At 45.7% G+C, this 10,382-nt stretch overlaps 1 protein-coding gene across 1 annotated transcript in view; it reads right to left on the minus strand.

Annotated features, from left to right (window-relative positions):
- PTH2R (parathyroid hormone 2 receptor) overlaps positions 1-9,252 on the minus strand; it is a 1,033,981-nt gene extending 1,024,729 nt beyond the window's left edge. Inside the window, exon 1 of the mRNA XM_044303853.1 lies at positions 9,164-9,252. The gene's annotated coding sequence lies outside the window, so the exon portion shown is untranslated. The remainder of the gene's footprint in view (positions 1-9,163) is intronic.
- Positions 9,253-10,382: the final 1,130 nt, after the last annotated feature.

Genomic DNA, 10,382 nt, shown 5'->3' on the forward strand with positions numbered 1-10,382 from the left:
TCCCGTAACAGAGAATCTGGCTTCATGTCAGCAGAGAATCAGTCTGCATGTCATAGTAGAGAATCAGGCTTCACGTCAGCCACCACTGCAACAGTCCATTGGCATATATTTAGGCCCAGCACACACACAGGCAGAGGAGAGAGGTCCCGTAACTGAGAATCTGTCTTCATGTCAGCAGAGAATCAGTCTGCATGTCATAGCAGAGAATCAGGCTTCACGTCACCCAACATTGGAACAGTCCATTGGCATATATTTAGGCCCCGGCACCCAGACACAGGAGAGGTTCATTCAACTTTGGGTAGCCTCGCAATATAATGGTAAAATGAAAATAAAAATAGGATTGAATGAGGAAGTGCCCTGGAGTCCAATAATATATGGTTAAGGGGAGGTAGTTAATGTCTAATCTGGACAAGGGACGGACAGATCCTGTGGGATCCATGCCTGGTTCATTTTTATGAACGTCAGCTTGTCCACATTGGCTGTAGACAGGCGGCTGCGTTTGTCTGTAATGACGCCCCCTGCCGTGCTGAATACACGTTCAGACAAAACGCTGGCCGCCGGGTAGGCCAGCACCTCCAAGGCATAAAAGGCTAGCTCTGGCCACGTGGACAATTTAGAGACCCAGAAGTTGAATGGGGCCGAACCATCAGTCAGTACATGGAGGGGTGTGCACATGTACTGTTCCACCATGTTAGTGAAATGTTGCCTCCTGCTAACATGTTGCGTATCAGGTGGTGGTGCAGCTGTGGCGTGTTGACAAAAGTTTTCCACATCTCTGCCATGCTAACCCTGCCCTCAAAGGAGCTGGCATTGACACAGCTGCCTTGGCGACCTCTTGCTCCTCCTCTGCCTTGGCCTTGGGCTTCCACTTGTTCCCCTGTGACATTTGGGAATGCTCTCAGTAGAGCGTCTACCAACGTGCGCTTGTACTCGCGCATCTTCCTATCACGCTCCAGTGCAGGAAGTAAGGTGGGCACATTGTCTTTGTAGCGTGGATCCAGCAGGGTGGCAACCCAGTAGTCCGCACAGGTTAAAATGTGGGCAACTCTGCTGTCGTTGCGCAGGCACTGCAGCATGTAGTCGCTCATGTGTGCCAGGCTGCCCAGGGGTAAGGACAAGCTGTCCTCTGTGGGAGGCGTATCGTCATCGTCCTGCCTTTTCCCCCCAGCCACGCACCAGTGATGGACCCGAGCTGCGTTGGGTGCCACCCCGCTGTGACCATGCTTCATCCTCATCCTCCTCCACCTCATCCTCGTCCTCCTCGTCCTCCAGTAGTGGTCCCTGTCTGGCCACATTTGTACCTGGCCTCTGCTGTTGCCAAAAACCTCCCTCTGAGTCACTTCGAAGAGACTGGCCTGAAAGTGCTAAAAATGACCCCTCTTCCTCCTCCTCCTCCTTCTCCTCCTCCTCCTGGGCCACCTCCTCTTGCATCATCGCCCTAAGTGTTTTCTCAAGGAGACATAGAAGTGGTATTGTAACGCTGATAACGGTGTCATCGCCACTGGCCATGTTGGTGGAGTACTCGAAACAGCGCAACAGGGCACACAGGTCTCGCATGGAGGCCCAGTCATTGGTGGTGAAGTGGTGCTGTTCTGTAGTGCGACTGACCCGTGCGTGCTGCAGCTGAAACTCCACTATGGCCTGCTGCTGCTCGCACAGTCTGTCCAGCATGTGCAAGGTGGAGTTCCACCTGGTGGGCACGTCGCATATGAGGCGGTGAGCGGGAAGGCCGAAGTTACGCTGTAGCGCAGACAGGCGAGCAGCAGCAGGATGTGAACGCCGGAAGCGCGAACAGACGGCCCGCACTTTATGCAGCAGCTCTGACATGTCGGGGTAGTTGTGTATGAACTTCTGCACCACCAAATTCAGCACATGCGCCAAGCAAGGGATGTGCGTCAAATTGGCTAGTCCCAGAGCTGCAACGAGATTTCACCCATTATCACACACCACCAGGCCGGGCTTGAGGCTCACCGGCAGCAACCACTCGTCGGTCTGTTGTTCTATACCCCGCCACAACTTCTGTGCGGTGTGGGGCCTGTCCCCCAAACATATGAGTTTCAGAATGGCCTGCTGACGTTTACCCCGGGCTGTGCTGAAGTTGGTGGTGAAGGTGTGTGGCTGACTGGATGAGCAGGTGGAAGAAGAGGAGGAGGAAGCCGAGAAGGAGGAGGTGGCAACAGGAGGCAAAGAATGTTGCCCTGCGATCCTTGGCGGCGGAAGGACGTGCGCCAAACAGCTCTCCGCCTGGGGCCCAGCTGCCACTACATTTACCCAGTGTGCAGTTAGGGAGATATAGCGTCCCTGGCCGTGCTTACTGGTCCACGTATCTGTGGTTAGGTGGACCTTGCTACAGATGGCGTTGCGCAGTGCACACTTGATTTTATCGGATACTTGGTTGTGCAGGGAAGGCACGGCTCTCTTGGAGAAGTAGTGGCGGCTGGGAACAACATACTGTGGGACAGCAAGCGACATGAGCTGTTTGAAGCTGTCTGTGTCCACCAGCCTAAATGACAGCATTTCATAGGCCAGTAGTTGAGAAATGCTGGCATTCAGGGCCAGGGATCGAGGGTGGCTAGGTGGGAATTTACGCTTTCTCTCAAATGTTTGTGAGATGGAGAGCTGAACGCTGCCGTGTGACATGGTTGAGACGCTTGGTGACGGAGGTGGTGGTGGTGGTGTTGGTGGTACATCCCCTGTTTGCTGGACGGCAGGTGCCAACGTTCCTCCAGAGGCAGAGGAAGAGGCCGAGGCGGCAGCAGCAGAAGAGGCCGAGGCGGCAGCAGCAGAAGAGGTGGCAGGGGGAGCCTGAGTGACTTCCTTGGTTTTAAGGCGTTTACTCCACTGCAGTTCATGCTTTGCATGCAGGTGCCTGGTCATGCAGGTTGTGCTCAGGTTCAGAACGTTAATGCCTCGCTTCAGGCTCTGATGGCACAGCGTGCAAACCACTCGGGTCTTGTCGTCAGCACATTGTTTGAAGAAGTGCCATGCCAGGGAACTCCTTGAAGCTGCCTTTGGGGTGCTCGGTCCCAGATGGCGGCGGTCAGTAGCAGGCGGAGTCTCTTGGCGGCGGGTGTTCTGCTTTTGCCCACTGCTCCCTCTTTTGCTACGCTGTTGGCTCGGTCTCACCACTGCCTCTTCCTCCAAACTGTGAAAGTCAGTGGCACGACCTTCATTCCATGTGGGGTCTAGGACCTCATCGTCCCCTGCATCGTCTTCCACCCAGTCTTGATCCCTGACCTCCTGTTCAGTCTGCACACTGCAGAAAGACGCAGCAGTTGGCACCTGTGTTTCGTCATCATCAGAGACATGCTGAGGTGGTATTCCCATGTCCTCATCATCAGGAAACATAAGTGGTTGTGCGTCAGTGCATTCTATGTCTTTCACCGCTGGGGAAGGGCTAGGTGGATGCCCTTGGGAAACCCTGCCAGCAGAGTCTTCAAACAGCATAAGAGACTGCTGCATAACTTGAGGCTGAGACAGTTTCCCTGGTATGCATGGGGGTGATGTGACAGACTGATGGGGTTGGTTTTCAGGCGCCATCTGTGCGCTTTCTGCAGAAGACTGGGTGGGAGATAATGTGAACGTGCTGGATCCACTGTCGGCCACCCAATTGACTAATGCCTGTACCTGCTCAGGCCTTACCATCCTTAGAACGGCATTGGGCCCCACCATATATCGCTGTAAATTCTGGCGGCTACTGGGACCTGAGGTAGTTGGTACACTAGGACGTGTGGATGTGGCAAATGGCCACGTCCTCTCCCAGCACCAGAGGGTCCACTAACACCACCACGACCATGTCCACGTCCGCGTCCCTTACTAGATGTTTTCCTCATTGTTATCGTTCACCACAACAACAAAAATATTATTTGGCCCAATGTATTGTATTCAAATTCAGCGGGATATAAATTTGAGGCCTAGTATTTAGGCGCTGGGTGACCGGTATGGATTTAGTGACAGAATTAGACTGGGATATGCACAGTAGCGTGTGTGTGTGAAGTTATTCTGAATGACCCTATGTGCACCTTGAATATTATATACCCTTTTAGGGATAGATTTCAAATAGCTCTGATATAGCAGAAACCACTAAATTATGAAATTGCTAAATTGGGAATTGTATTTCAACCCAGAACAAAAAATGTGCTTTGACGGACGCTAAATAACTTGCCCAGCAACAACAGTACAGCGGTAACGAGAGATTTAGCGGGATATAAATTTGAGGCCTAGTATTTAGGCGCTGGGTGACCGGTATGGATTTAGTGACAGAATTAGACTGGGATATGCACAGTAGCGTGTGTGTGTGAAGTTATTCTGAATGACCCTATGTGCACCTTGAATATTATATACCCTTTTAGGGATAGATTTCAAATAGCTCTGATATAGCAGAAACCACTAAATTATGAAATTGCTAAATTGGGAATTGTATTTCAACCCAGAACAAAAAATGTGCTTTGACGGACACTAAATAACTTGCCCAGCCACAACAGTACAGCGGTAACGAGAGATTTAGCGGGATATAAATTTGAGGCCTAGTATTTAGGCGCTGGGTGACCGGTATGGATTTAGTGACAGAATTAGACTGGGATATGCACAGTAGCGTGTGTGTGTGAAGTTATTCTGAATGACCCTATGTGCACCTTGAATATTATATACCCTTTTAGGGATAGATTTCAAATAGCTCTGATATAGCAGAAACCACTACATTTTGAAATTGCTAAATTGGGAATTGTATTTCAACCCAGAACAAAAAATGTGCTTTGACGGACACTAAATAACTTTCCCAGCCACAACAGGACAGCGGTAACGAGAGATTTAGCGGGATATAAATTTGAGGCCTAGTATTTAGGCGCTGGGTGACCGGTATGGATTTAGTGACAGAATTAGACTGGGATATGCACAGTAGCGTGTATGTGTGAAGTTATTCTGAATGACCCTATGTGCACCTTGAATATTATATACCCTTTTAGGGATAGATTTCAAATAGCTCTGATATAGCAGAAACCACTAAATTATGAAATTGCTAAATTGGGAATTGTATTTCAATCCAGAACAAAAAATGTGCTTTGACGGACACTAAATAACTTGCCCAGCCACAACAGTACAGCGGTAACGAGAGATTTAGCGGGATATAAATTTGAGGCCTAGTATTTAGGCGCTGGGTGACCGGTATGGATTTAGTGACAGAATTAGACTGGGATATGCACAGTAGCGTGTGTGTGTGAAGTTATTCTGAATGACCCTATGTGCACCTTGAATATTATATACCCTTTTAGGGATAGATTTCAAATAGCTCTGATATAGCAGAAACCACTACATTTTGAAATTGCTAAATTGGGAATTGTATTTCAACCCAGAACAAAAAATGTGCTTTGACGGACACTAAATAACTTTCCCAGCCACAACAGGACAGCGGTAACGAGAGATTTAGCGGGATATAAATTTGAGGCCTAGTATTTAGGCGCTGGGTGACCGGTATGAATTTAGTGACAGAATTCGACTGGGATATGCCCAAAAAATAACCACACTATTGCTGGTTAAATGCACTTGGTGACGGGCGCAGCTTGCCCCTGATGTAGTATATGGCCAAAAAATGAACAGACTATTGCTGGTTAAATGCACTTGGTGTGATAGCTTGACCAACCACACTACTGAGGGTTAAATGCACTTGGTGACGGGCGCAGCTTGCCCCTGATGTAGTATATGGCCAAAAAATGAACAGACTATTGCTGGTTAAATGCACTTGGTGTCACAGCTTGACCAACCACACTACTGAGGGTTAAATGCACTTGGTGACGGGCGCAGCTTGCCCCTGATGTAGTATATGGCCAAAAAATAAACAGACTATTGCTGGTTAAAAGCACTTGGTGTGACAGCTTCACCCTGATGTAGGCTTTAGCCAAAAAACAAACGCACCATTGAGGGTTAAATGCACTTGGTCGCAGCTTGTGCTGGCGCACCACAAGACACAAAATGGCCGCCGATCACCCCAGAAAAATGTGACTGACAAACGGTCTGGGCAGCCTAAAAACAGTGAGCAATTGAGGATCAGCAGCTCAATGATCCACAGCTGCAGATCGATCAGTTAATCAAGTCCTTTGGAGGAATTAATCTGCCTAACCTCTCCCTACGCTAATCAGAGTGACGGGCGGCGCTATGTGACTCCAGCTTAAATAGAGGCTGGGTCACATGGTGCTCTGGCCAATCACAGCCATGCCAATAGTAGGCATGGCTGTGATGGCCTCTTGGGGCAAGTAGTATGACGCTTGTTGATTGGCTGCTTTGCAGCCTTTCAAAAAGCGCCAAGAAAGCGTCACAAAAGCGCCAAGAAAGCGACGAACACCGAACTCGAACCCGGACTTTTACGAAAATGTCCGGGTTCGGGTCCGTGTCACGGACACCCTAAAATTCGGTACGAACCCGAACTATACAGTTCGAGTTCGCTCATCCCTAGTTATAACCATTTACTTATTTTCACTTTATTGCACTATCACCGGTATAATACCTTTATTAATATTGATTTATATTGATTTATTTTGTTAACACCTGGGATATTCACACTAACACTTTGAATTTATTTGTGGAGAATCTATTTATTTAATTGTGGAAAACCACTTGATATCGGGCACTGCTATAACCAATAGTAGATAGGCAGTCCGCCAGCTTAATTGTAGTCTGGACAGATCCCTTTTTTTTGCATATTGCATCTAGTATCCATAGTTATATCGATTGGCTATATCAGTGGACCGATATTCTATGATCTTTTATTTTATATTTTAGTATATTTTATACCATTTTAACCCACTGAGGGTATAGCTCTGTTTAGGTCATATTATAGTGATTATTTGTATATATATATATATGTACTGCTATAATTAAAGTCCTCGCTTTGCTTACTTCGTGGACCAGTTTACTATTGTCATCTGGTGACTAGGGTATGACATCTGATTGGTGCACCTTGCCATCCTGGATTAAAACAAAAAACAGTGTTGGCTACCTGGTCCTGCTCCACCGCCGCTTCCACGTACACCGCTACGTTCACCGCTTCCTCAAACTCCTACTCCATATAGACCTTCACCTCATAAATCAATTTAAAAAAAATAAAAAATTTGTACATATTTTATATTATTATGAAATTTCACTAATTTGTCACATTTTCGGGTGAAATTCAAACATTTTTGGGGTGATATACCACTGCTATACCTAGTAGACAGGTAACATTTCACTAATTTGTCTAATACATATTCGGGTGTAATTCACCTATTTTTGGGTGTGATATAACCCGGCTGTACCTAGTAGATAGGTAAAAACATTTCACTAATTTGTCTGTTACATTTTCTGGTGAAATTAAAAAAATTTTGGCTGTGATATACCACTGCTATACCTAGTAGATAGGTAACATTTCGCTAATTTGTCTGTTACATATTCAGGTGTAATTCACAAATTTTTTGGCTGTGATATACCACTGCTATACCTAGGTAAAAAAATCTCATACATTTTTCTGTTACATTCTTGGGTGACATTTTGCCATTTTTGCTGTGAATAAACCACTGCTCTGCATAGATGACAGGGACCAACATTTTTAAAAATCATCTGTTCCATTGGTGGGTGACATTAACCCATTTCTGGTGATGAAAAACCCCTGCTCTGCATAGGTGACAGGGAATTTAATTTTTAAAATTTGTCTTTAATTGGCCCTTTCATTCAATCCTTCTACTTTAATAATTTGTCCCACATTTCAGCTCGATCACATTGCAACCATTGATCTCCCTTGGATGAGCTCTCCCTTTCTCACGCTCCCTCTCCGGCGTGGAACCCTGATTCGCCGATAACCGTGATCAACATGGTAGGCTCAGAAAAGAAAGTTGATAGAGAAGATATCCAAATGGATCGTGGATGTCACGGGGACGTGTGATCAGCAGAAGTTATCTAGAGTCAACAAAGGGGCAGCAGGTCCTCTCCTGTTTAACATTACCAAATCCTAAATACCTCAGTGACATTCCCTATAATTTTTTTATTAATCATTTTAATAACATGGCATCTTAAGAGTCCCTATGTCCCCAAGTAGGAAGTAGGTCATTGCCGCGCGCCCCCTCCTATCCTTCGATTCTATGTATTGATCTCCCTTGGATGTGGTCTCTCTTTCTCACGCTCTCTCTCCGGCGTAGAACCCTGATTCGCCGATAACCGTGATCAACATTGTAGGCTCAGAAAAGAACATCGAAAGTTGATAGAGAGATATCCAAATGGACATCCCGGTGACATGCGACATGGTGGGACAGTATGCGTGCACACGCCTACACGAACTGACTGATGGGTCTCCAAATTAGACACATGGCCTGATCTTGCACTTTATGCCTTGGAGGTGGAGGTGCCCTGCAGCTAGTGTATTGTCTGAATGTGTGTTTAGCATGACTGGAGGGGGTTATCACAGGTTATATTTCCCAATGTTTTGGGGTGTACCCTAATTTAAAAAAGAATAAATAAATTTAAAACCAAAAAGCAGTGTAGGCTACCTCCTCCGCCGCTTCCACATCCACCGCCACATCCACATCCACCGCCACATCCACTGCCCCCTCCAACTCCTACTCCATATGGACCTTGCTGCTATTGTAAAGGTAAAGGCTCACACAAGGTGTAATATGGTAGAGGCAATAGGCAATGACAAAGCGGACAAAGCAGCCAAACAAGCTGCGCTCCAGCCACTAAATGCTGATGCTTCCCCGGTAAGAGCCTTAAAGGCTGTGGATATATCTAAAGACGTTTTAAATTGTTTGAACAGGAACTATGGACTAAACAAGGGGCTAGGAGTATGGAAAAACAAGGACATAATTTGTCTGCTAGTAAAATTCTGATATAAGATTTATCTGTTAACCTACCCTGCTTTACAGCATCTTGCCTGTATCAGTTTTCTCTATGTGTACAAATAAGACTTTCTTTTTTTAAATTTGAACCCCGATAATCATAGACACAGGTAATTTTCCCAACACACAGCTGGCCATTCAGATACTCTATCACTCACCTACCCACCCAAAATATACAGAGATCCAGTAATTGGGAGGTATACGGTCAAAACTTATAGAAATTGCATCTCCTAATTCATTACTTGTGCTACTATGTGTACCATAATGTTTATTAAGCAAGCTAATAATCTCATCAGATACTCTACCTTCTTCCTGTAGCTGGGTGGTGATATTGAGTTCACATTGTACTTTAGCTCGCAGAAGAATATAGATCTGTTCCTCAGCAGTAATTGTGTCCTCGGAATAAACCTAAATGGGATGAATCACAAATGAAAAGAGTTTTGTTATTGTTTGATATTTCTTCATACTCCTTTCTGTTATTAAGGAAAAAGGTTATATAGCTTTCAAAAAGAATGTGGAGCAGAGTAGTAAAATAATCTGCTGATGAATGTGCAGGAAAGCCACAGCAAATGTAAATTTCTCCTGAACCCCTGCTCTAGAATATCTCTCCAGTACTTAAGGAATAGTGATGGACGAACATCGGCCGGGACGGTTCGCGAACGTGATTGCGCGAACATGATCAAATGTTCGCAAACCGCAAGTTCTAAGTGAACCCCATTTACTTTAATCGCAGGCAAACCTGAAAGGCCTTCAGGACAAATTTGCAGTCGCCAAATACTTAGTAGAAGTGCACAAATAGTCCCACAACATGAACAGTGACATACCAGAGGGGGATCATTGGCAAAAATTATCACAAAAAATATGTATTTTAATCAGGGGCCTTTTTTATGCATCTTAAAGGGAAATTCTCAAAAATGTGCACTGCTGGAGCCTAGAAAAATGTTATTTCATATTGGTTTGATGTATACAAATGTACAGAACTCCACGTTTTTGTATCCTGCAGAGTCTATTAAAAAAAATGCATATGTTAACGTAAATTTTATTCCTACCATGAAACTGTATGGTGAATAGACGCCACTGTACGGCATCAATAATATATTTTCTATATAGTGCATTTGGGTAGTGCAGCATTTGTCAGCGGTTTTGCAGCGTTACCGCAGCTACACAGAGTGACAAACACTATTGGAACAAATAATTTCTGCTGGTGTGATTAACCAGTTACCCCCAAAAAAACTGATTGAGGCAGGGATGTTATATACCATTTATATATTTTCTATATAGTGCATTTGGGTAGTGCAGCATTTGTTTGTGGTTTAGCAGTGTCTGGAGGAGCTCTTTATCTATTCCTGGAATTATGATGGAATTGTCTGTGAGTACTCTCACTGATGGAGTAAGGCTGCTGTATTATGTTTAAACGCTTGCCGTCACACTAACGCCAAAAGGCGTGAGTGCGGCCGCTCTCTCGGGTCACACTAACGTCGAAAGGCGTCATCTCGTGGGACCCGAGATTTCCTGTGAGCGCGT

This window comes from Bufo gargarizans, chromosome 8, assembly GCF_014858855.1.
Source record: "Bufo gargarizans isolate SCDJY-AF-19 chromosome 8, ASM1485885v1, whole genome shotgun sequence".
Classification (NCBI taxonomy): Eukaryota; Metazoa; Chordata; class Amphibia; order Anura; family Bufonidae; genus Bufo; species Bufo gargarizans.